This window comes from Hetaerina americana, unplaced genomic scaffold (assembly GCF_022747635.1).
Source record: "Hetaerina americana unplaced genomic scaffold, ioHetAmer1.1.p SCAF_80, whole genome shotgun sequence".
Classification (NCBI taxonomy): domain Eukaryota; kingdom Metazoa; phylum Arthropoda; class Insecta; order Odonata; family Calopterygidae; genus Hetaerina; species Hetaerina americana.
The window spans coordinates 295,881-317,346 of NW_027287428.1; positions in this window are offsets into that span (position 1 = coordinate 295,881).

Consider the following 21,466-nt stretch of genomic DNA (forward strand, 5'->3'; position numbering starts at 1 on the left):
AAAATTTGGACCAGTAGTGCGCCTAAGACGCTCAAATGCTCGAAAAGGTGAGAGAATATCCCTGATTGGTACTACAGAATGGGTCGATAGAGAACTTTGGCCTAGGTATTTTTTTTTCAAAATATTGCGGGTTTTCGGCTTCGGACAGGAGGGATGAAATATGATCGAGCGGAGGCAGAAACTTCATCATATGGAACAGTGAAGTGGGTGCTCTACGAGATAAGATGCAATTTAAAAGGAGGCATCTACTTGGAGCTAAATAGTTAGATCGTGAACGGAATAAATAGAACGTGAAATGGGAGTTTAAGAGCAGAGGCTCCAAGGTACTCGTATGTGTTAGCAAGCATACAAAGTGGATCCCATCGAAAACCAATCTCCGAAAAAAACTAATTATTTACTGAGATCACTCGGGGCCGTACAGACAAGGATGGTAATTTAGGACTATGCAAATTAGCACCCTCATACTTCTAGGATATATTATGAGGAATTTAGTGACGTGTTTATGACTTTAAGCTGGGTACTAGATCGTTGAGGTAGTTTGCGTACAGGAATTTCGATCAATCATGTCTCCACGTTTTGTGTGAAGACCAGTGTGCCGAGTGTCAAAGATAACATTCGATTGAAAATATTTATGAACCCCTCATCAATGGTAATCTTATTCATTCGCTTAGCTTTTCTCCTTCCTTCATTTCCACTCAGTAGTGACCAAGATTTCAAATGAGTAGAGAATTCCTTTCATCTTTTCAGCATCTCCTCAAGTCAATACTTCTGCACCAACTGTGAAGTACAGGAATTTCCAAGATAATAAAAAGTTTTTATCGAGTAGTCTTGTAAATTTTTTAGCTGAGATACCTGCGGTGAGTCTTGTTGTTTCTAACGCTTATTATTGGATCCAATAAAAATGGCTAGCGAAGTCTCAGTGAGTCCTATATTAAAGGTGATAAAAAACTTTTCTGTCAATTCAAAACTCGGTACTGCGTTCTCGTTGAAAACAACGAAGCCATTTAGTTGGTACTAGGAAGGGAAGTGAATACTAATGTTTCATGTCGAGTGAAAAAAGCCAATGTTTTAAATGAAAAGGTCCACTTGAATTAAAGATACGACGATAAAGAATTATTTTTTCTCAATCGACTTTGAAGTGAACGAAATAAAATGTTTTGATTTTAATATCTTACGCAAAAGCACAGTTTGACACTGATTACGCAGAGACGTATACGAACTAAAGTGACATGAATAATTCTCTCCCGTTTATGATTCTAATGATAATTACGCATTTTACACTTAAATAGAACCGTAAACTGACTCTTAATATAGTTTCCTCTACGCTTGAGGCAGCGATTTTGAAAACCCCTGAAAATCCCTTCGGCAGTGAAAAGGACGGTGACACGGCAGCACAAAACTTCACACGCTTCAGCCGAGCTCGAGGCAAACATTTGTATTCCGGTAACCCAATGCCCGGAGATCGGATTGGTCGGGAGGTTGGCATAATGACAGCGCCCCGAAGGAGATGAAGCAGGGGAGAAGGGGGATTCGAATTTCGAAGGGCCATACATAACCATCCATCCAGCCGGATGTAGGAGAGCGAGTCAGAAATACACAGCCGAGCAGCCAACCATTCAGGCACACAGAACTGAGCGGAGTTGATAGGCAGTCGGACGGACGTAAGGCGACCAACCGACTGAAGTTCGCGTAGAAGTCGTCCCTTGTCTTTCCTCTTTTTTTTATAAAGGCTCCTTGGGCTACGGGGGAGACGATGACCCCGGAACGAGAGGAGAAAGGTGGAGGGAGGGGGAAGGATAGCGCTAGAGAGGGAGGGAAGGGTGAAGGAGGGCAGAAGAATGGACGGGAAATGGACGGGATGAGGGAAGATCCGAAGACAAAGAGGGAGAGGAGTGTGTGCCGGGGGAAGAGAAGATGATGGAAGAGGCGTGTCGGGACTGAGGAAGGATTTTGGGAGGGAGGGACGTGGCGCACGTAGATTGAGGGTGGAAGGCCGAATGGAGACGGGCTCCTGCAGGCTGTTTACGGGAGGGGCGAGCGTGTGAGATTGGATTGTAAATGGGCGAATCGAGAGACCCCTTTTGGGTTCTTGGAACACTTGGGGCCGTTGCATTCGAGAGATGAACGAAGGTAGGAGAAGTATATGAAGAGAGAAACATGGAAGTCGGGAATATAAGAATGTCAAAGCAGGGAGGAGGAATGGATGAAACCTGGCGCTGGGATTCGAGTGATGACTCGGGGGAGGACTCCAATGGACCACATCTCTCCCCTGAAGCGCCCCGGTCTTGAGTGCAGATTGGCCCATTTCCCGAATTGGGAAAGCCCCGTCGGGAGCCGAGGTTAGGACGACTACGAGTCGACCTCCGACTGAAGAGCGTCCTGGAACACCCAGAAAGGCGATGGATGGGGAGATAAATAGGAGAGATGCGGAGCGCGAAACACCTGCCAAAAGAGCGAGATAGAAAGCATGGTACGGACTGGCGGCGATCACTCTACGTATCAACCCCACCTGGGCAAAAGAGGCGTATGGATTCCTTCCAGCTCAAATAGGGTTATTTTACCACATTCTTCTCTCCTGCTCTCTCCCCCCCATTTAAGACCCTCTTCATGAAAGTTTCCCCAAAACTGAAAAGCGGAGATAAATGAAATAAAAAAAATCACTCCAAGGAAATAGTTTTCTCTCGACCCGGAGAAGTTGAAGGGGCTTCTGAGGGTAGAATGGAAGTGGGTGGGGGACTGCTAGGGCTCCCAAAGGTGGGGGGCATCGAGACGAGGGGATTGGGCGGCAGACGAACGAGGTAATAAGGGGGAAGAGGAGGATAATGGGACGGTGCGGTGAGGGGAATAATGATGATAACACCCTTTTCCCATCCTCAGCGGAGGAGTTTGAGGGGGGTTGGAAGAGGGATGGCGGCGGAGGACGCGGTCCGGTTAGGTGGGCGGGGAGAGAGGAACGTGGATCGAGGTTTCATCGAGGGAATGAGGTGAAGGATGAAGGTGAGACCGAGGGAAGAAAAGATAGAGAGGGGGAGCTGAAAAAATTGGGAGGCGAGAGCCGGGAAGCGACGAGGAAAAAGGAGGTAAAAAGTGCGTTGCAATCCTCGGGAGGAATAGTGGTCGGAGCCGTGACAAAAAAAAAGCTTTTCCCCGTTAGTCGAACGTCCAATATGCAGCGGGCATTTGGGACCAGTCTCGAAAAACATTGATTCGAAAATGGAACAGAGACTGTCCGATTCGTTAAAAAAATAATATGAAAGAACACAAAGCGCCGTTCAATTGGTACATAATCTGGAACGGTAGCCCTTGATGGCTATAAAACACAATGAACAGGGTATTTCAAATATATTAACACAATTTATCTTGCGGAATTACAGAAATAGTCCAAATACCGCACTACATGAGAATCTTAGATAAATTAATTAACAATTAGAAAAATTAATTCAACTGTCAATCCGATAGATCCAAGGATGAGGAGTGTCTTTCTCTCAATAAATTCAAAAATACAAGGGTGAGAAGGAGGGAACCCTTCCTTTACTCCCTTAAGAAAGATTGCTTGACCACCGATAATTCGGACACTTGAGTTTCTTTTCTTTTTTGTGTGCTTCTGTGTTTGTTTTCGCTAGTTATATACTATCTTCATATACATTTTACATATATCATTTCGTTTATACATCCAAACTGGCGCTAATATTCGTCAACCGGGTCTTGACATCCTTCGAAGTAGTCCCCATTAGATTGAACCACACGCTCTCAGCAGTGCTTCCACATTTTAAAGCAGTCCTCGAACGCATATTTTGGAATTGCCTTCAGCTGGCGCGTCGCATTACTCTGAATCGTCTCGATGACGTCGAACCGCTTTCCTTTGAGCACCATTTTCATTCCAAAGTCACAGCAGGCTTTGTTGGAGGCTGGAAAAGCTGTACCATCTTGTGTTCCGCCAAATATTGCTGCACAAGGTTCGATGAATGCGCTGGCGCATTATCGTGGTGAAGAAGCCGGTCACCGCTTGACCAGAGACGCGGTCGTTTTCTTATCACGGCATCAAGCAATCTTTTCAGAACTTCAACGTAATATTTTTTGTTTATCATCTGACCTCTTGGAGCAAATTTGCTGGCACAAACCGCACAATGAAAAAATAATAACAAACGCATGTCGGATAATTTTCGGACACACCTCATGCATAGAAGAAGTTACAGAAGAAAATCTTCTGTACCTTCCGTGGTTTCTAAATAGCTTATGACTTAGTTACCCGTTTTTTCTACATCAAAATTATAAATGCAAAATCTTGCACTTATTAGATTAGACCCACCGCAAAATCAGGTGCCAAATTCAAAGGGAAAAATTCTGGAACCCTACAAAATAATACAGTATGGAAAGGGGATGGACTCTTCACATTACTGCTCAGTTACACCCTAAAATAACGCAATCCGAGAATGGCGCTATTAAATCTGAAAATTGATTAACCAATCCAATTTGGAATTAATTTTTAGTAAGAATGTATGGAATGTGTTAATAATCTGGCAATCCTGGCTCAAGATTGATAGCAAATAAGAAATAGACAATAATTGTTAGATAAACCGTGGAATAAATGGGTTCTGGAATGTCATACGAAAAAACTGAGTACCTAAATCACCTACAATAAACTGATACCCAAATCTTCACAGATGTTAAAGGCAGAATTAAAAGAAAGAGTTCCAAAAGTGAACAATGTGAAACAACACAAGAATGTAGACCAGAGAAGGTTCCAAAATCAATTCTTTGCCAAAAAATGGAAGATAATCTAATATTCTTAAAAAAGACCTAAAACAAAAACTGCATTTCTAAATACGCAAAACCAAGTCACTTCTGAATAGTCATAAAACCAGATTATGGAGCCAAAACACTATTTTTGAAAAAAAAGGAAAGGCATTTGGGAAAAAGTAACCAGAATAAAAGTACTAATTGTGGAGTTTTTATGACAACCGAAGTAGGTAAGACGGTGAAATATATCACTAGGATTGAGGATGATCTGAGAGAAGCAGGTTCAACTGAAATTTTTCTTGATAAAGAAAAACTTTCATCAGAAAATTGGGAATTGGAAATATATAGGCACGAGAAAAAAACTTAATAAAGTACTAATTTGGTCAGTTGAAGGTCCATTCATTAAGAAGGAAGGAGAATTGTTCGCAAAAAAAGCAGAAAATAAAAACACCGAGAAATTTTCACTTTTCTTAGTCCAACAGGTATCTCAAAAGAATAATAGTGATACATGTATATTGGTCTCTCTTATGTCTCTGTGGATTTAATAAAATCAGTTAGGTTTGCGGATGATCAAACATTATTTTCCAGGAAACCACGGAGTCGCTAGCATTGCTTACGGCATCGTAGAGACAGTGTAATTATTATGTCAGTATATATTAATGTGTTTATTATGTTTATATAAAGTAGTAGATTTTACTTATTAATTTGTGGTTTACGCGGCGCTAGATATAAATATTTTCCATTTTAATTGAAATTTAATGTATTAAAGTGCGAAGAACAAAAAACAAAATTGACAGATGTGCATTTAGGGCGACGGCAGTGTAGAGAAGTCTTCTTTCGACGAAATTGGAAATCCGAGTGCTATTCCCGGTCAGGTAATTTGATTTTTGTCCGTGGGGATTATTCGTGCATTGTTGCATCGACTAATCAACAGTAATCGAAATTTCAGTCTTTTTTTTCGAGACCCTAATGTTGCTTACTTTCATCCTCGAGGGTGAAAACAAATTTCTGAGCGATAATTCGTTTCCTTCCGTCTCCCCGACCTTGTTTCCGGCTCCCCTCCACCAATTCGGACCGAGGGATAAACGCGTGGCACCCAGGGAATCAGAAACCCTTCCTCAGGCATCTTCCCCCTTTTCGTATCCTCCTCGGGAGCGCGTCTGTATTCCCGTTCGCCATGGCCTCCGTCACACACACACACACGAGAAGCACCAACCCGATAGGTCGTGTGCGCTGTGACCTCCTCCACCTCTCAAACTAGACGTGATTTATTCGAAAACCGTTACACGTATTTATCGTCCTTTATCGCGGCTTTAATCGCCACTCAATCGCCACCTCTCTTCCATCCCCCTTCGCTCCCTCTACCGACGTCCTCCTCCACCGAGCCAGGTCCCCTCTCGCCCCGAAAGGATTAATGCCATTCGGAAACATGCCGCTTTGGGGGGGAGGGTGTTTGCCCAACCCCCCCCCCACTTAATCCCTCCCCCTCCCCAACCCTCTCCCCCTTGGATACCGATTACCTCTCTTCCTCCTTCCGTCGTCCTCAAATGGCCTCTGTCTGCAATGTGTTCCCCTCCGAGCGCGAAGAGAGGTGCTCCGACTCAATTAACAATTCTCACGCGGAGCATTACTCAACGTTTCCGATTCATACTTTGAAAAACAAAGATCCGTTTTCCTTTCAAGTTTCGACTGATTCTACTTAATGAGAATGTCCCATAAGTCACCGCAGGAAAGTGTAGCAGGAGATATAGGGAGGATACAAGTGGGACTCTTAATTTGAAATATGCCAACAGAGAAGGCATAGAAGAATTTCTTATTATATACCTTTTGATGTCTAATATTTAATTTTAGATTAAGAATTAGTTGCAAGCATCACACAAAGAATACAAATGACAAATATCATCGCCGGAATCGGAGATATCATTACTGGAATTATTAATGAAAGAATATTATAATATAGAAAATATACTTTTGATGCAACCGGCTAATACGAGGCATATTCATAAAGTAAAGGGCGTTTGCTTATATTTAAATATGGGCGCTTCAAAACACAGTTTTACTCCTGCAGCGCCATCTACTGATTCATTCAGGAGCTACAGCAGCTTTTGTTTTGCTTCAGAAGTCGTTTGCTTGTCCGTACATGCAAACAACAATGTCCGCGATATTCGTTCATCCCACCAGCTGTGAAGTGCGTTCTGTTATACGATTCTTGTATGCAAAAGGATTGTCGGCTGCTGAAATTCATCGGGAGTTATGCCTATTTTATGGACCTACAGTTATGAGTGAAGGAAAGGTTGGACAATGGTGCCGTGATTTTAAAAATGGACGAACAAATCTCCATGACGAAGAGCGAAGTGGCAGGCCCAGTATTTTTACAGATGAAATTGTTTCGCAAGGGTAACAAAAACTGCGATGTGATCGTCGATTGACGATTAATGACCTGGCTGAACAATTTTCTCAACTTGGACGCACTACTGTCTACAATATTGTCACGGAAAACCTCGGGTACCACACATTGTGTGCAAGGTGGGTACCGAAAAGGCTCAACGACCACCACAAAGAGCAAAGAATGTCCAGTGGACGAGAGTTTTTGGGCCCCCAGCCCCTACCGTACAGTTCCGACCTGCCACCTAGCGACTACTTCCTCTTCTTGCACTTGAAACAGTGGCTCGGTGGACAACGTTTCGAAACCGAAGAGGATCTCAAGAACGGCGTTGTCAATTGGTTCAACCCTTAGGCGGCGAGCTTCTATGCATAGGGGTTGAAGAAGTTGGTGCGGCGGTACGAAAAATGCTTAGAAGTGAACGGCGATTATGTAGAGAAGTGAAGTAGGTTTGTAGCTAACTAAAAGTGCCAATAAAATGTTTTTTATATGAGTACATTTTTTCCTGTGACCAAACGGCCCTTACTTTATGAACACGCCTCGTATTATTAAAAGTAAAAAATGATACGATTGTCTCGAAAATTGTTTTTGAAAACTTATATTCTCTTAAATTTGGATAAAATGTTTGCCTTCCCAAAAAAATCGGAAGAAAAGATGTAAAAATAAAACTAATAATATATTTCCCTGTGTTTCAAGTAATGCGTAGCGTCTGCGTAGTGTAGGCCACCACAAAGTGTGTAGTAAAAGCAGAAAAAATAGACATATCGTTTGACTAAATGAACCGAGGAATTTTAGAAATGATGAAGACTGAGTAAGCTTTCTAAAGGGAGAATTTTTACGAATTATCAAACCTGAAGCGCGAAATTATAACCGGATCTCTTTCCGCTGCCGCAGCCACCCAAGCGAGGCTCTCTTTTTTATTTGGATGAAAAGGTAAACGCGCCTGTGCAAGCCGACAGTTGAGATTGCGTCAACACGCACGCACTCCTGCTTGCACACAGAAAATACGTACATTTGAGTACAAAAGAGACTGTTTTCCAAGTCGGAACATTCAGCCACCGAAACCTAGCGCTTTAAGAAATTTGGCACTCAGTGGTACCCGGTACATGCGGTAAAAGAAACATTCTCTAAATTCATGTTGAGTGCGAGAAAAAGGCATCCAAGCAATGCAAATACAACTCAACTACAGGTGGGAATATCCCCCGTTTCAACTTATTTCCCAGAAGCAAAACAGTAATACGGCTTTCCCACGGGGTAAATAGACAGAGGTTTCAAGACAAAGAAGTGTGGAAGTGTGGATAAAAGGTGGAACAGAACGTGGCAAAAATAGTTTGGTGATGCATAAGTAATGCAACTTTAACAACTGCTTACTCAACGAATACCTTTAACGTGAGTTTTATATTAACCGTAAAAAGAAATTTCACCAACATAGCTAGCAACCTTATGATATTTTATTAACATTACTGCTTTATAATAAGCTCTAAGAGTATCAATGGTAATTTAATTTTTAAAAAGCTTAAAATTAATATTTTCATAACATGCATATTTATTGAATCATTATAATTTCTTTGTACATATAGCGTATTATTTTATTTGATACTGTGAAGTGAAGCAAAAATTCAGACCAATTACCCATAAAAGCGTAATAAATAATTCTTGGTTAAAGAAAACATTTCCTCTTCATTAGGTGCTAAATAATAAGCAGAACTATTATTATTATTATAATTTTTTTCAAAACGTTGTTCTTGCATTTGTAAATTAACATTTGAAACAACGTACTAAGGCTCCTGGTAAAGCCAAAAAAATGAGACCTCTAGGAAGCAGATGGCCACGTCTGAATGCCTAATATATATACTCGGGGGCCAAATTGTTATTATGAGCTCATCTCGAATTCCAGCAAAAACAAAAAACGTACGCTAGGAACATTATTTTTCAAGCGTCAAGAACTTGTGAGTTTAGGCAATCTAGGAAAAAAGAAAAACGCATATAAATAAATTAAATAAATGATCATAAAAGAAAATAATGCTAAACAGAAACCGAACATAAATTAAACATACGACCAATAGTAATGCTTCATTTACAAAATTAAATGTCCCAAAAGCACATGGAAAATAAAATATAATGTGCTCAGGTCATTTGGCAATAACTCACCCCTGGAGGGTGCGGTGTAAGCGTCTGCACCATTTATCCGTAAGATAATATATCTTTTGTTATCTTCCGCAGCGAAGGTAACCATGAGGGCGGTGAAATATCCTCTGAACACACATTCCGGATTGCCCGCAAGCCCTTCTCGATCCCGCAGTGCTTTTCCCGGCCTGGGGAAGAGGGGTGGGAAAGTCACTACCCAGTAAACGAAGCGCTGCGAGGTGAGCGTCAAACTTTTCCACGGCACAACTAAGATCCGAATCCGTGGATGGAGCTTTTGGGGGTGTTTCTGATTCTAGTGAGGTTCAGATGTTATTTCCCACCAGATCCTCACCCGCGCGCGAGGCTAAACCGGCATTTGGCGAGGCATCGTTCCCATGGAGTTCGTTTCGAATAATTCTTCCGTATCTTTGGAAAATATGTTCCAAGATGAAAAAAAACACGAATCCGGGGTAAAATGTGAATTAGATTTCAAATATTGCTTCTCTCTTTTCTATTATTCCCGTTTCGTAGTTTAAAGTGAAATAGTAGAAATAAGGTTCTTCAGGTCCCGAATACGAATTTTTATAGTTTTTGTTGACATTTTGTTCAGTTACATTGAAGATATTACAGTTATAGTTAGGTAAATGTAAAAATTCTGTTCGATTTCCCAAAATTATTTCTCTTCTCGATCTTAGAAATTTGCAAAACGTTAAAAATGAATGTTAAAACATTTGAACGTGTCAAATACATTTAAAGATTATCTTTGGCAGTAGGAACAATGTGTGTAGTTGGGCAGGTTTTGGAGAACGGATTTGGAGAGGAAAGAGCAAAAACCTGCGATTGGTTGAAGATAAATACTATAAAGTGACAGCTTTTATCTGATGAAACCATTATTAAACCTATACTAATTAATGAACATGATTCGAGGCCTAGTTTTTAAACGGAAAAATAGAAATTGAGGTTGTAAAATTAGAGGGTAGGCAACATACAAGGGCCAGACTAAGTTGAATAAATGAGCATGGCAAAAATAAAATCAGCAAGACTTGAAGAAAATCGAAATCTTCCAATCGTAAATTGGAAGGTTCATATTTCGGATTTCTTCACTGGCGTAATTTTTTTTCATGTGAAGCTTTATGCACTCACTCTAGCCCTTCAGTTTCCCTGTTGAATCCCAACCAATGTCAACAATCCCTGCGACTCCGTGCAGTCGCGTGAGATACAAAACCGGCTCGTACATACGTGACGCATTCTCTTCGCGTGGAACACCATCTCAAATTCAACCCGTCCTTCCCAACTCCTGGTCTGCAACTCAAGCACCGTCATATATCATCGTTAATGCAAACTTCTCTACCTCACTAATATCTGTGAATACACACGCGCACGCCAACAAACGCACACACACACACACACACACACACACACACACACACACACACACACACATATATATATATATATATATATATATATATATATATATATATATATATATATATATATATACACATATATATTAAAGGGGCATAATCATAAAGTAAAAGTCGTTTGTTAATATTTAAATATTGGCGCTTTAGAACACAGTTTTACTCCTGCAGTGCCATCTGCCATCTACTGATTCATTGAGAAGCTATAGCAGCATTTGTTTTGTTTCAGAAGTCGTTTGCTTGTCCGTGCATGCAAACAACAATGTCCGTGACACTCGTTCATCCCGCCAGCTGTGAAGTGCGTTCTGTCATACGATTCTTGTATGCAAAAGGATTATCGGCTGCTGAAATTCATCGGGAGTGATGCCCAGTTTATGGACCTACAGTTATGACTGAAAGAAATGTTAAAGAGTGGTGCCGTGATTTTAAAAAATGGACGAACAAATGTTCATGTCGAAGACCGGAGTAGCAGGCCCAAGTATTCTGACCGATGAAATTGTTTCGCAAGTGGAATAAAAACTGCGATGTTATCGTCGATTGACCTGGCTGAAAAATTTCCTCAACTTGGACGCACTACTGTCTACAATATTGTCACATAAAACCTCGGGTACCACAAATTGTGCAAGGTTGGTACCGAAACACTTATGCCAAAACTAATAAGAATATTCAAGATTTTCGTTGATAACTCTTTGAACACCCACCTTACAGTCCTGGCCTTGCACCTAGCGATTACTTCCTCTTCTTGCACTTGAAACAGTAGCTGGGTGGACAACGTTTCGAAACCGAAGAGGAACTCAAGAACGGCGTTGTCAATTGGTTCAACTCTCAGGCGGCGAGCTTCTATGCATAGGGGTTAAAGAAGCTGGTGCAGCGGTATGAAAAATGCTTAGAAGTGAAAGGCGATTATGTAGAGAAGTGAAGTAATAAATGTGTTTCATGCGAGTATATTTTTTCCTGTGACCAAACGGCCCTTACATTATGAACATGCCTCATGTGTGTGTGTATATATATATATATATATATATATATATATATATATATATATATATATATATGTATATATATATATATATGTCCTTCATGTCCTTTTCCCCTTCTGTGGCTACACTATATATATATATATATATATATATATATATATATAACGATTGTACGGAAAAACTCACACGAGCGGCACAATAATGGGCTGACACAATATAACACAAATAGAAAAGAATAGACACATTTAAAAGAACACTCATACGGTAAATTGTTCGAGCTTTCGGCCCTCTCAGAGGCCTTCTTCAAGAGAGACTGAAAATATCTTCAGTCTCTCTTGAAGAAGGCCTCTGAGAGGGCCGAAAGCTCGAACAATTTACCGTGTGAGTGTTCTTTTAAATGTGTCTATTCTTTTCTATTTGTGTTATATTGTGTCAGCCCATTATATATATATATATATATATATATATATATATATATATATATATATATATATATATATATAGTTTATATATACATAAACACAGTAATCAACCCAAAGGTCGGTTTAAAAGGTGATGGTAGAGATCACCCAGTACTAAGCCCTATACGGCGTGTGAAAATTCACACATCAGGGCAGGGGGGCCAGTTCCTTTCCCTGTGCCGGTTATGGTTTCCCAGGAAGACCTGGTACCCGAAAAATCACATAGCTTGGGTGGAGCTGCAGGTGCCCAGAGTGCCTTGCCCTGGAATCGAACCCGGGACCCTCCGGTCAGTAGTCCAACGCTCTACCCACTGGGCTACCGCGACCCATATATATATACATATATATATATATATATATATATATATATATATATATATATATATATATATATATATATATATATATATATATACATATATCAAAGTTGATAACATCGAGCTACCTGTTACAATGCATGCTTCATATCGTTTTCCCCTTCTGTAGTTAAACTAATTCAATTATAAACGTTATAGGTATACTTTCAAATTCTTTCAAACTCCTGGTTTAAATATTTCACATTACCACTTCCCTACCATTTTCTCATTAACCATTTTAACTTAGTACCCTATTTTCCCTTTCTATATCCTTCCCATAATTCCCCAATCCGCTCCTTCATCCTCCTATCCTAAAAATCTTCTATCCCCTCCTCACCCCCCAATTCATGCCCTAAGTCGTGTTCTCCCGCACAGCAGGAAATACTAAAAGTTTGTTCGTTTACTGTTTTTCTGTGTTGTCTATGGTGCATCACGCCCGGCTTTTCAAAAATTTAACTTCATTGAATTTTTATTTAATATCAAAAAGTTTTCAATATACCAATGGTCTATGCACTGCTGCGTTTGTAAGCCCCACTTGACACAACGCTAAACACTCTACAAGTTGATGATAATATAGATCATTATAGCGCTAAAAATACACACGTAAACACGTATGTGTATATATATATACACCAAATAACTATGTAAATTTGTTTTCAAAGCACGCCACACGGGAGATTGTGAATATGTTACAATGTCACGTTAATGTGTTTTCGCTCACCAACAGCGTATATACGTATACACAAAACAAATGAACTCGTCCTCCAATTCGTACTCACTCTCACCGCAGAAATTTCACTCGAGTGATGATGAGCGTACCTGGCAACGGAACCAAAGGGCTCTCCTTTGTTTCCCCGTCCCTCTTCCCACGGAGGAAAAAAATCTCAAAACGCGATAGCGACCTCCTCTCCAATGGTGGAAGCGACGCTGCGCGAACGTCATCCACTCGGCCGCACGGAACGAACGCGGTGCGGGACCAGGCGTGGGGGATGGATTGGGAAGGGGAGAAGCTGGAGGAGACGACCGTGCACCGCAGCCACAGTAGCGAGAGGGAATTTCCGGCACGCGGACTAAACAAGAGGGGCGTTGCGACCGGGTCCGAAGGCTGAACCACGCGGGCACGCTCCATCCATCCGCCAACTCGCCTCCCCCTCCTCGAACCCCGACTGCCGATCCCCCGCTCTCAAGGGAAGGAGGAGGATGGGACTGAGGCCCGATACATCAACGGAGCCGCGCCAAGAGCGACAGACAGATATACATCCACGTTTTATTTCACCCGGGTCAGGAAGAACGGAGTCACCCTCTCCCCCGAGTCTCAGGAATATTCTTCACGAGGACACGTATCGCGGTCGTTAAAGAAATACGGATCGGTATTACACATGCCGGCATCTCAGAATAAGCCAAATTAATAAATTTGATAAAAAAATGGTTTGAGCGGTGATGGTAATGGTCACCTGACACAGAGGAATCAATCCTCCTCTCAATCTCTCCTCATCTCTCTCTTTACACCGCCCCTCTCTGTTCCACTCCACTCTCCAATTCTCCAACTGCGATTTTAATTTCGATTCGGCCGCGGGAAAAACTTCTATGTTCGAGTGGGCAGGGACAGTAAGCTCCTTCTACTGTTCCGCCGGCGATCGCTCAGGAAATTTCAGTTTGGCATTGAACGTAATGTGTACACAGGGATTATGAACTAAAAGGACAATATATATTATGATATATTCAGAATCAGTCGGAAAAAGCTATTGCAGCTAAAAGAACAAGAATGCGCCGAATAATCCAATCATAAATACTCAATCATGGTAAACTTGAGCACGCAGAAAGACAATTCGAATGAATTATTTAGCATGTTAATTTTCTAGTCAGAACTGGTAATGAGCATGTTACCAATTTATCATCTACCCACAAAAATTACACGGCTTGGTCTTTCAGAGGAGACAACTAGATTTGAACCCGGAATCCTTCAACCAATAGCTGTTCTCTCTACCCACTAAACTCTGACATCAACCTATTAAATTTGCGCATGATATCACGGTAAGTAATAAACTCGAAGGTGAATATCATAGGAGAATATCATAGGTGAATATCATAGGTGAATATCATAGGTGAATATCATAGGTGAATATCATAGGTGAATATCATAGGTGAATATCATAGGTGAATATCATAGGTGAATATCATGGGTGAATATCATAGGTGAATATCATAGGTGAATATCATAGATGAATATCATAGGTTAATATCATAGGTGAAGGTAAGGATCACCCCTCACTAAGACCTATTGCGAACGAAATTCACGCTTTTAGGGTGTTGGGAGCTTGAGCGGTGCTCTTTTTCGTTGCCACCTGCTGTTTCCCAGGAAGATCCCGTACCCGAAAAATCACGCAGCTTAGGTGAAGCTGAGAGTACTCAGATGCTTCACCCTGAACCCACATCCTCTTCTGAGCCTCCTAACACTCTTACTACTATTCTATCCCTACCCTGAATAATTTTACAGGCATAATACATGAGTGCATGGATATTAGTACGCTGAAAAATATGTGGACGGTTATCACGACGATGAAATGAGTCATTTTTATTATAAATACTACAGTTTAGACGGTGACAACCGGATAAGTGACAACCGTCAGTATTGATGGAATTTATTATTCCTCCTCACTGTCCCACTAGGCGTTTATAAAAGCGTTTTCAATATAGCTAGGGACTTCACTGTCGCCATTGACGAGAGAGTTAAATAAACGCATGAATGTCAATGCGAATGATGCAGTCATCCTTCGTGTTCTGTGACGAGATATCGAGGGGGCATAGAGGGAGAGAAGAAAGGAGAGAGGAGTGTGAGAGGAGGATGTGGGGGGAGGGAAGGAAATAGGGGGAATGGGAATGTGGGCCATGCTCCGACCCAGAGTGTGGCTCGTCAGAAAAAAAATTCGCACACACACACATTCGCACAAACACACACACATTGACACATGTACATATACATACACACATATATACACGTGCGAATGTGTGTGTCAACAAAACGAAAATTCTCGGGAAAATCCACATGCTCAATCCCTTCCAAACTCAAGCCGGTAAGCCGTGACACAAACTCACACGTTTCATTCCATTTCCATCGAAGGTAAGCGAGAGAGGGATCCATTCCCCCCCCTCACTTTTTCTTCTCTCCCCCTCTCTCTCTCTTTACATCGCCCGTCTACATTCTCCTCGTTCACTCTCCGATTCTCCCACTCGGATTTTAATTTCAATTTTAATTCGGCCGCCGATTCGTTGTCTCGAATTCAGAATAAAAAATATGCCACAGACAATCCGAGCTCAACGGTTTAAAAGAGGTCGAAATGGCAACCCCAAGAAACCGAATATAATAATATTTTATCAATCAGTACATAAAAATCCCCTCTTTAAATTTTTTATTGGATTAAGCTGAACTTTTTTTCATCAAAAAAGTTGCAAGTATCAAAGTTATGCCGCGCTGTGGTGCTTAAAAATGTTAATAACAAAAACCTACGCAAAATCCTTCACTGTGAAATGTCATCTGAGAATAATTAACGGCTATCACCTAATTATTATGAAAAAAATCCATGGTTATTCCTTGAATGCTTATTAATGCAGGGAGGTACTCTTTAGATACAAGACGGATGCCTATGACTTTTCTCTTCACCAAAGAGTTAAGGGCTTATTGCGCTTGTATCACGATATTCTCGTAACATCTGCACACTATTGTGTGGTTTGTTTACTGCTACAGTCTCATCAATTACCACTCGTTTTGCTCACCATGTGCTATGATTCTGGTCTAATGTAGCATTCAAGAATGAGGTCGAGTGCGGGTAACCCTCCCGATGATGCTGCCAGCTGAAATATCGCTGGTTAGCCAAAGGAGGCCAAGGGGAGATGTATTGCTCCTTAAAAAATGGGAGTGAATACTCCAAGTTCAAAACGACCGTAGTAACTGAGCTCTTCTAAAAGTAACCGAACACATGTAACCGCACGTGATCTATTGGTGGAATGGGTTATTATCACTTCAGCGGTTGTTTTCAAGAGATTCGACTCTTCAAAATCTTCCCGGAAAACATGCATACATCGAATAACGGCTGCTATAAAATTCATCTCGGTGATACTAATGCCACTTTTAATCGAAGAATTGAAAACTAAGTGGAAATGAAAGATTTTTGTTACGGTTAGATGTGAGGTTATGAAGATATAAGTAGACAAAGCGCGAATTGGAAATGTGAATCGGGGAAATCGGCTATGAGGGAAGACATGGAAACTTTCCAGACGTACTATCCAGGACATCATCTTTTGGCTAGTGGTTAAAATTCAAAAGCTGCACCTTCCTGAATAAATTATTAATGATCAACAGTAAAAAAAAGAACTCCCTCGAACCTGATACGAATTCCTTCACTTAAGGCAATTCTAACACGCTCGTTCACGGTAAACATACATTCGCTCATATTTTCACACGAATAAACTTCTGAGACTTGTGTTTCGATCCCTGTTGAGCATTCGACATTATCACCTTTCGAGATTTCGCATCCATCGCAGGTCGCATTATTAGGAACAATAATTATTCTCCCTATTCGCAAGGAATATATATTATAAAAAAGTCCCCGGCCCCTCTCCCTCAGTGCTTGTTCATTATGGGAAATATACTCAACCTCCGTCGTTCGTTGGAAGTTTGTAAGCGGGAAGTGCTAATGCTCCTGGAAGCCTCTAAGACGTCGTCTCCCTTCTCTCTCGACGTAAGTTGGTCGTTTAACTCCCACTGACGGAAGAATGTAATAAGTGAGTGTGTTAACTGTTGCCTTCTCGTATTTCTCCTTCGTTGACGGGATCTGAACTCCTCTTCCATGCGGCTCTTGGTCTAATGCCGTCGACTCGGTTTAAGTACTTAGGCATATTCTCGACTACTACTGGCGTTCCTCGGCTAGCTATAAAACGTTGAAAATTTAGGTTTTCTTTTTCTAACACCCGACTCCTCTCGTTTAAATCTTTCTTTCAAGATTCATATAAAAGAAGGAGGTCAAATACCGCGACAACATTAATTTCACGCGAGCAAATAAGTGAACCGAGCTGTTTAGATCTCTTTACCCACTTGGCGTCCTGCACGTGTGGGGTTCTCCACAAGATATTCAAGTCTGGATAGGAAATACCTTCCTCTACGATTAGAGGTCACCGATGATTGAATATACGTCTTTCCACAAGGAGGTCACCATCAGCCTTGTTCACGACCTCGTTACTCAGGGTAGGTAATAAAACGCTATTTTCTCACTATGTGGTTAATATAATGTGGTGCTGAGTAAGGTTAGACACCGAAAGATGTTTGCGTGATGCTCTGCCCTGGATCCAATTTCCGCCACAAAAGTAATGCTTTTTCAATTTGACAGAGCGGAGAGTCACGCCCTCTCTCCCTTCTTCCCTTAACGCTCAACGCCCCCGTGATCCCTCCTCTCCAAAATATTTTTGCCATCACGTCTCACTCATTTTTTATCTAGCCTCACGAAAATCCTTCCAAGGGTGGGTTCCCGGGAAATGGTTTTAATTAAGTCAAGCCTAATGGGTGCACCGAGGAAGATGAGGATGGCTGGACCGGCATCTCGGCGGTGGTGCGGGCGGAGGAGAAGGTTGAGGAGGGAAGAGAAAGAGAGCTTGGTGGACGAGCGTAGATTGGAGGACGACATGAGTGTCGGAGGGTGGAAGGGGGGAGAAAGAAAGTGGTGGGAATGCGACGAGAGGTCACGGGAGGGGGAGAAGTAGTCGAGAGGAGGAGGAGCGAGGCGAGCGTCGGAAGAGGGAAGGGAAGAAAAAGGCGTCGAACGCGGCAGAGTGTGGAGGAGCGACGGGAGGGCACTCTGAGGAGGATGAAGAGGGAGCAGCAGCATCAGCGGTTGAAAGAAGAGAGCGTGAAGAAAGCGGTGGCGCCTTTTATTGACTCCTGCTCCCCTCCCGTACACCCCTCCCGCTCCCCCACCCACCCATTAGGGATGGTTTATGCCGGGATGTAAGGGTGCGGCTTCTATGGAGAAGGAAGAGGAAGCATAATTTATTCACCACACTGCAAACACCAGCCGTGCAACACAAACCGTAAGTGATATTTGAGGATTGATTGTCCCCTTTCGAATGAGCACTCGCGGAGTTTCTTGGGAAGACTATCCTTTGAATGTCAAGGTGGGAAGGGGTCCATCCTTTCACCCCAAGACCTACTCCTCCCTATCTCTCTCTCTCTCTCTATCGCCGTCTCTCTCGCCCTCTCGTTTGACTTGAGCCTATCAGCATCAGAATGATGAATAAATTATGGGATGGGCCGCCACACCCACGCCTACTCGCTCTTCCTATCCCTCTCGCTCTCATTCCCTCCCTCCGAACGCGCATCCTCGCGAATTAGATTTATAAGTCGATTACGCAGTCAACAAAAGCAATTGGAAAATTCTCTCCGAATCATCGACGAATTTCTATTTTGACGAGGTGGCGTGAGGGGAGTCGTTTCAATCAAGCGGGCTCGAAAATCCTCCCACCCAATCCGCACCCCGTAGTTGCTCCTTTAGCCGATAACCATATTTCGACGCCCCATGAGTTCGCGTCCCCAAAATTAGTCGCCCGCTTCGAAAACGAAAACAGAATGTGACTCCCCACCGCAGCGTTCTCCATTCACCCCCCATCGCGGTGACTTGAGAGAAACCCACGCGTCAAGCAATAAGGTACTACCGAGGCTCGCAAGAATATGAAGGAAAAATATGAACCTGATGCGAAACCATAAAATTGAAACAGAGATCTCCTCGCTGTCAAATCGACTTTTCAATTGATGTGACGCTTGCTTATGATACCATACGTCTATGTCAAGTCGTCGTCCCCACTTCGAAAAACAAAATATGATTTTTTTACCCTGTTTCGTTCGATTGGATCCTCAAAATAATGATTTTTATTTCCCCGAAAAACGAATGTGAACATGGTGGGGCCTCGAATCAAATCGATCCTGGCGGCCACGGGTTTTCACACCTCAAGGGACTCAACCAACCGGCAAAATATATAAATGGAAGGGAGAGAAAGAGAGAGTGAGAGAGAACTACAGCGGAAAAAAATTGAGTGGGTACGTTGAATGGCGACACACACACTAAAAAAAACACGACCGTGCTTCCCATCCGAAGAGCTAGCCTAAAACTAATGCTCAGGCGCCAAGTCATTGAGCAGACGCGGTCGAAATTAATCGAATTCCATCGGGTATCAACGAGCACACCACAGGGAGGTGGGAGGTTTGCGGCCATGCGTTCGACAAATTCAGTGAGTCTTGAATTCCGTGAATTCGGAGCATGACGAGCGTGGTCGGAAACCCTCATGTTGCGCTCACCAAAGGGTGGGCGAAAACAATCCCCTTTGTGGCGGAGACTTCTGGTTTCGGGGAAACAAAAAAGGCGGATCAGAAGATTCACGCGGAAAAAAGTTGGATCCCAATCCTCTGCGGGAAAAGTAATTTCGTCGATGGCCGCGGTGGAGTGGAGCACTGAGGCGGGATAGAAAACGAGCGAGCGGTATGGTATGGGCGAAAATAATAATAGGAGTTTGTGGGCAAAGAATGGGTGAACTCATCGATGGACTCAATAAACCAACTTTTAATCACACACACACACACACACACGTATAGCAAAACAAATAAACGCACCAAAACAAAAACATTGCCACATAAGAGAATACACACGCAGGTTCTTCACACAGAGAGAACACACGGTCAGGGAGCGCCCGATGAAACACTTATTTGGACAGAGTCGAGCCATTTTTTTCTATTACGCCGTTGCGCTCCGGTGAAGAGCGGAATTTTAATTACACCGGTCAATCGAGACTGGCTTCACAAATGGCGGACAAAATGAGATTCCCGACGTAACCCATTAAATATTTACCACCGCGTCGAAGTTCATTCGTCTCGCGGTCATGAAGCTAAACAGGATGGAGTGAGTAGGGTTGGTGAGGATGGGATAGTGGCGGGGGATGCGGTGGCAGTGTTGGAGGCGGGAGAAGTGCGCGAGATGAGAAAGGGAGGAGGAGGGTGGCATTGGGGTGCAACCGGGGGGGAATTGGGAGACGGAAACATCCAGAGTAGTTAGAGAGTGGTCAAGCGAAGAGGAAGAGAAGGAAGAAAGGACGCGAAATGGAGTGGGGAGAGAGAGCATGGGTGAGGTGCGTGGGGAAAGGGAGCGTTGGAGCGTGGGAGAATGGCCTTGAGTGGGTCGGGAACCGTTTGGCATTCATGGGGTAATACCCTGCCTATGCGGAATCTCGACTGGAGATGGAGAGTTATTGCAATACGTCCGCTTCCGTACATACATCAGTCAAAATATGGACTTAACGTTCATTAGTTAATGAATAGTCACCTCAATAGCTGATTCTACATTGGGTCGACAATGAATAATCTAGTCCATGAATAATCTTGTGCGTATCCAAAGAGGGCAATCAAGTTGATTAACTCCTGTCAAAATAAATTCCTAAATACCCTAAAATAACCCTTCACTTTTCGTCTCTTTATTTCAAATTGTTGAATCTATAATATAAGAAATATTTAACTGGATGATTAAATGTTTCGTTATCATTACTTGGCAATACATACATGACGGTTCCTCACATAGTCCAGAAATTTCACCTTAAATCATTTACAAGAACACCTGCGCTATAGTTCTGCTCTAAAGCTAACCACAATACCCCTTTCTATAATTGCAGTTATATTTTATCGCAATTCAGACACTCTTGGCAGTAATGTAAGTACTTGACAGTTCCTTTATCTGAATTGTTTCTCATCAGTTAAATACCTGTTACACATGCTGATAATATATTCAACAAAGTGTCGAATACTTTATATTTCACTCTTAAATTACCTTTTCGCTTTTTCGATGAAACATTGAACCGTCCATCGTGCTTAAAAAGTACTGATGTGAAATTTAATGTTCTGTGCATAAGTTGTGCAAGCCTAATCTAACGCAGACGTAATGCGATGGCAGAGAAATGAAGTTAA